This window comes from Zingiber officinale, chromosome 3A (assembly GCF_018446385.1).
Source record: "Zingiber officinale cultivar Zhangliang chromosome 3A, Zo_v1.1, whole genome shotgun sequence".
In the NCBI taxonomy this organism is placed as follows: domain Eukaryota; kingdom Viridiplantae; phylum Streptophyta; class Magnoliopsida; order Zingiberales; family Zingiberaceae; genus Zingiber; species Zingiber officinale.
The window spans coordinates 89,759,880-89,766,526 of record NC_055990.1 but is presented as its reverse complement, the minus strand read 5'-3'; positions in this window follow the sequence as shown (position 1 = coordinate 89,766,526).

Below are 6,647 nucleotides of genomic sequence, written 5' to 3'. Positions count from 1 at the left end.
GTCTGCTTGCAAGGTTGGCCAGAAGTATTCGGCCAACAGAATCTTTTTAGCCAGTGATCGTCTGCCCGGATGCCCTCCGCATGATCCTTGATGCACTTCTTGGAGGATGTACGCTGCGTCTTCCAAACTCACGCATTTCAAAAGTGGGCGGGAGAAAGCCTTCTTGTATAGTTGGTCTCCAATGAGCGTGAACTGACCGACTCTCCTTCTTAATAGCTGGGCAGCTTCCCGATCGGACGGTGTCGCACCCATGCGCAGAAACTCTATGATGGCTGTCCTCCAGTCGCTCGGAAACGAGAGGCCCTCCATCCGGTCAACATGTGCCACCAAAGATACTTGTTCAATTGGTTGTTGGATGACGACCGACGTTATTGAACTTGCTAGTTTAGCCAACTCATCTGCCGCCTGGTTTTCCGCTCGGGGTATCTTCTGGATAATGACCTCTCTGAAATTGGCCTTGAGCTTTTCGAAGGCCTCCGCGTAGAGTTTGAGCTGAGCGTTGTTAATTTCAAATGTAATTGAGAGTTGCTGAGCGGCCAACTGAGAGTCTGAATGCAGCGTCACCCGTCTGGCTCCCACATGCCGGGCGGCCTGTAAACCGGCTATAAGGGCTTCATACTCTGCTTCATTATTTGTAGCTCTGTAATCCAGCCGGACGGATAAGTGCATTTTTTCTTCTTGAGGAGAGAGTAATAGTACGCCAATCCCGCTTCCGAGCCGAGTAGCTGATCCGTCCACGAATATTTTCCACATGGCTTCGGGTTCTGGCCTTTGTACTTCGGTGACAAAATCCGCCAAGGACTGCGCCTTTATCGCTGAACGGGGCTGGTATTAAATGTCAAATTCGCTCAACTCCGTTGTCCATTTGTGAGTCGTCCGGACGCTTCGGGATTCAACAATACTCTTCCCAATGGGCTATTCGTCCGGATGATGATAGTATGAGCCAAGAAATATGGACGGAGGCGCCGAGCGGCGAGGACCAGAGAGAAAGCCATCTTCTCGAGCCCAGTGTAGCGAGATTCAGCATCTTTTAAAATATGGCTTAGAAAATATACAGGTTCTTCTCCGCTCGCCCTTACTAGTGCCGAGCCGATTGCTTGCTCAGTTGAAGATAAATAGATACAAAGTGGATTACCCACAGTCGGCTTGGCTAGCACAGGTAGAGAGTTCAAGTACGTCTTCAGATCTTCGAACGCCTGATCACATTCTTCATCCCAGTGAAACTTAGTGGCCTTGCGCAAGATTTTGAAAAAAGGCAGGCTCCGGTCGGCGGTCTTGGAGATGAATCTGGACAGAGCTGTTATCCGACCGGTCAAGCGCTGCACTTCCCTCAGATTTCTTGGAGGCTGCATATCTTGTAAGGCTTTCACTTTGTTGGGATTTGCCTTGATGCCCCGCTCGGTTACTATGTATCCCAAGAAACGCCCGCCTTTTGCTCCGGACAGGCACTTCTGAGGGTTTAGCTTAACTCCATATTTCCGTAGCGTTCTGAAAGTCTCTTCCATGTCTTGAAAGAGATCGGCCACTCGGACGGACTTGATGAGAATGTCGTCCACGTATACTTCCAGATTTCGCCCGATCTGCTCTTTGAACACTTTGTTCATCAAGCGCTGATAAGTGGCTCCCGCGTTCTTCAGTCCGAACGGCATCACATTATAGCAATAGGTGCTGACTTTTTCTTGATCTTCTCGGGCGAGCGGCACTTGATGGTAGCCTTGATATGCATCGAGCATGCATATCAACTCGCAGCCGGCCGTAGAATCCACCAGTTGATCGATCCTGGTAGAGGATAAAAATATTTTGGGCACGCCTTGTTAAGGTCCCGGAAATCGATGCACACTCTCCATTTGTTGCCCGGCTTGGAGACTAGTACCACGTTCGCCAACCAGCTAGGGAACTGGACCTCGCGTATGTGGCCGGCCTCCAAGAGTTTCTTGACCTCCGATCGGATGATTGCATTCTGGAAGTCCCTCTTCTCTCTGCTTCATCTGAGGCGGCTCCGGTCGGACGTGGAGCTCGTGTTGCGCTATACTGTGAAATTCAGGCGGCTCATGCGTCGACAGCGACGAAGACATCACAGTTTCTCTAGAGGCATTTGATCACTTCCTCTTTGGTTGGCCTCGGATCGGCCGCAATGAACGTTGGCCTCCGATCGGGGTGAATCTGCACTTCCTCTTTTCTTCATAAACAAAAGAGGGAGGTTTTCGATTATAGCGTTCACCTCGATATGGGGCGACTCCGAGAGCGGAATTGGCTTGCGGACCATCTCGACGTAGCATCGCCGGCAGCTAGTTGATCTCCTCGTACTTCCTACTTTGTCTTCAACCGAACTTGATTTTACGGTGGAAGGTGGAGACCGCCGCTTTCGGATTCACTTAGAGTCGTCCCAATATGACATTATGCCGACGGAGATTCCACCACAACGAAGTTTGCAGTCCGCGTCCTTCTAAGCGGCTCCTCCCAGTGATATGGCCAATGATCATCCGACTGAACAACTTCATTGCCCGTAGAAAGTAGGGGTTGTCATGGGCAAGACTCGGCCGATCAATTTATAGTTGATCGAAGGCCTTTTTGAATATGATATTGACCGAGCTTCCTGTGTCAATAAAAACGCGGTGTATAGTGTAATTGGCTATTACCGCTTTGATGAGAAGAGCGTCGTCGTGGGGAACTTCAACTCCTTCCAAGTCCCTAGGCCCGAAACTGATTTCGGGTCCGCTTGCCTGTTCTTGGCTACAGCCGACCGCCTGGATCTGGAGCTACCGGACGCTCGCCTTCCTTGCTCGGTTAGAGTCGCCTCCGGTCGGCCCGCCAGCAATGATGTTGATCTCGCCTCGGGAAGTGTTACTTCTATTTTCTTCTTCCCGAGCGGACGGTTGGGGCCGCTCCCTAGACATCTGGGGGTTCTCACTGTTGGGTTTTTCGGGCCGTGAAAATCGCTTTTCGCGTCGCAGAAACCCCGAATCACCCAAAACCGTAGATCCGTGCAAGGAAAAACCGAATGAAATACAAGTACGAGTTTCAAAAACTTTAGATCTACTCCTAGATCTTTGTGTTGAGAGCTTTACCCTTGAAGCGAAGCCCTTCGCGTTCCCGCTCGTCCAAATGGTGCCGGATCTCAAGAGTATCAAGATAGATACTCCTCTAGAAGTATCCACACGAACACGTAGGTGGAGAAAACCACACAAAAGGTGTGCTAGCACCTATGTATGGTTCGGCCAAGTTGAGGAGAAGAGGGAGAGCTTGAGAGGAAGAAGGAAGAAGATACACACTTGAATAAAAATGAATTCACATTCAAACCAAAAGTGGCCGGCCACTCTACCTTATGAAACTCCCAAATTAATTGCATTAATTGCAATTAATATGTAGCCATTAAAGAGAATGACTTTGTAACTTCCATGAGGTGGCACCCATGATGATGTGGAGTAACATCATTGGTCCACATCAATGCCAACTCACCAATGAGGTGGCATAAAGTCAAGTCTAACTTGACTTTTAATCTTCCTCTCAAGTCAAGTCAAACTTGACCAAATCTCTTCCATGGTTGATCCAATCCAACCATTTGATTCAAGCCAACTTAATATAATGAATCTAATTCATTTAATTAAATTGATTCAATGAGTCAAAATCTAAATTAGACTCATTGAACACATGAATCAACTTGAGTCGAACTCAAGTTAGCCCAATTAGGATTACTCTTAATCCAATTTGATTCATCAAATGAATCTAATCCTCTTGGTTCATCATATGAACCTAATCTCCATCTAATTGTCCTTAGTGTGTGACCCTATAGGTTCTTGTAACGTTGGCAATGCCCTAAACTCATTTAGGAGCATAAGTAATGAGCGGTATCTAGCAACACATCATTACTACCCAAGTTACAAGAATGTCGAGATCCGACATCACCTTGTGACTACTAATTGTGACTCCTCAAAATATATGACAAGTGTCCTTCTATCCTAGACATCTAGATTGGTCAATGTGAGGCATAGACCGTGTCATCCTCTGACCAATCTAAATCTTGAACTCCAAGTAGACTCACTCGATCAAATGAGCTCAACATCTAATGTTGACTCATTTGGGCATGGCCATGCACTTAGTGGTCTCACTCTATCAAGAATACCGATGTCGCTCCCGTCATATGGGAGGGATAGATCCCATCTACATCACTCACATCCCTCTACATAATTCGTTATATACCCAGTAATCGCCTTTATAGTCCACCCAGTTACGGGTGACGTTTGACGAAACCAAAGTACATAACTCCTTATGTAGGGATCCATGGTGACTTCAGGTCTAAGGACTAATAGTCATACTAATAGCCACATGAGAAAGTATATGGCACTCATATAACGATCCATGATACTTTCTCATGGCGGGTCATTCAGTATACATTCTCCAATGCATACCCATGTGTCAACTTGATATCTCCATATCCATGACTTGTGAGATTAAGTCATCGAGTTGACCTACATGCTAGTCTTATTGCATTAACATTGTCCCTGAATGTTAATACTCGACTAGGAATGATTTAGAGTAGTGTTCCCTATATCATCTCACTATCGGTTCAACTAACCGATTGATATAGGTGAGAACCATCTACTCAAGGACATTATTATACTTAGTTTATTTGGCACCAATACAAGTAAGTATAATAACCAAAATCCAAATGCTTTTATTTATATAGAATATGATACAATAAGTCCAAAATACAATCATCAAATGATTGGCTCTAGGGCTCTAGCTAACAATCTCCCACTAGCACTAGTGCCAATCAGTGTAGGCTCTAAGCCTAAATGACCTTGTGTGACCATCATGCTTCTTCTGTGCCAAAGCCTTGGTCAAGGGATCTGCGATGTTAGCCTCTGTATGTACTCTGCAAATCTTCACATCTCCTCTCTCGATGATCTCTTGAATGATATGGAAGCGCCGTAGTATGTGTTTGGTCCGCTGGTGTGAGCGAGGTTCCTTTGTCTGTGCTATAGCTCCATTGTTGTCACAATAGAGCTCAATGGGGTCAGCAATGCTAGGAACCACCCCAAGTTCAGTGATGAACTTACGGATCCAAACTGCCTCCTTTGTTGCCTCTGATGCAGCAATGTACTCGGCTTCTGTTGTAGAATCAGCTACTGTATCCTGCTTCGAACTCTTCCAGCTGACAGCACCACCATTAATGCAAAATACGAACCTCGACTGCGATCTATAGTCATCCTGGTCGGTCTGGAAGCTAACATCACTGTAACCCTTTACAGCTAGCTCATCATTGCCTCCATATATCAAGAAATATTCTTTAGTCCTTCTTAAGTACTTAAGAATATTCTTGACGCTATCCAGTGTCTTTCACCTGGATCTGACTGGTATCTGCTCGTCATGCTCAAAGCATACGAGACATCAGGTCGAGTACATAGCATGACGTACATGATCGATCCTATGGCTGAGGCATAAGGGATCTGATCCATGCGGTCTCTCTCCTCTCTAGAAGAGGGACCTTGAGTTTTCGAAAGACTCACGCCATGTGACATCGGCAGAAATCCCTTCTTGGAGCTCTGCATGGCAAACCGAAGGAGTACCTTGTCAATATATGTACTCTGACTTAGGCCAAGCAATCTCTTAGATCTATCTCTATAGATCTGTATCCCTAGAATGCGGGATGCCTCACCTAAATCCTTCATTGAGAAGCAACTCCCTAGCCAGGTCTTGACAAACTGAAGCATAGGGATGTCCTTCCCAATGAGTAGTATGTCATCCACATACAATATGAGGAAGACAACTGTGTTCTCTACAACCTTCTTGTAGACACAATGCTCATCTTCATTCTTGATGAATCCAAACTGTTTGATTGCATCATCGAATCGAAGATTCCAGCTCTGAGATGCTTGCTTTAGTCCATATATGGACCTATGCAGCTTGCATACTCTACTAGTATGCTGTGGATCTACAAAACCCTCAGGTTGTGTCATGTACACATCCTCGAGTAGGTTTCCATTCAGAAACGCGGTTTTGACATCCATCTGCCATATCTCATAGTCATGGTAGGCTGCAATAGCAAGCATGATCCGAATGGACTTAAACATCACTATTGGAGAAAAGGTGTCATCATAGTCAATACCATGAATCTGCTTGAAACCTTTAGCTACCAAGCGACCCTTATAGATAAGTCCATCCATGTCAGTCTTTCTCTTAAAGACCCACTTGCACCCAATGGGTTTTATCCCTTCAGGTGAATCAACCAAAGTCCATACTTGGTTGGTTGCTACTCGGAAAACTTAGAGGTTCCACTGTACAAAAAATTTGTACAAAGGTCTGAACCTTTTCCTACCTACCATGTGTTCTTTTAAATTAAATTTTGAATCGCCTGCGGAACTTAACACGTTTGATCCAAAACTTAATCTATTCGTTCTTTTAGGTTTTGACTTGGGTTTCCTGCGGAACTTAACACGTTCGACCCAAATCACCTTAAGTTATTAATTCCATTAAATATTAATTTCCATAATTGGTTCCCAGTACTGACGTGGCGAGGCACATGGCCTTCTTGGATATGGGAACAACCACCACCGACTAGACAAAACCTTTTATAGAAATTTAATATTTAATTTCCTAAAATAACTTTAGTTTAACCAAAAAAAACAATCAAATCACATGGGAAA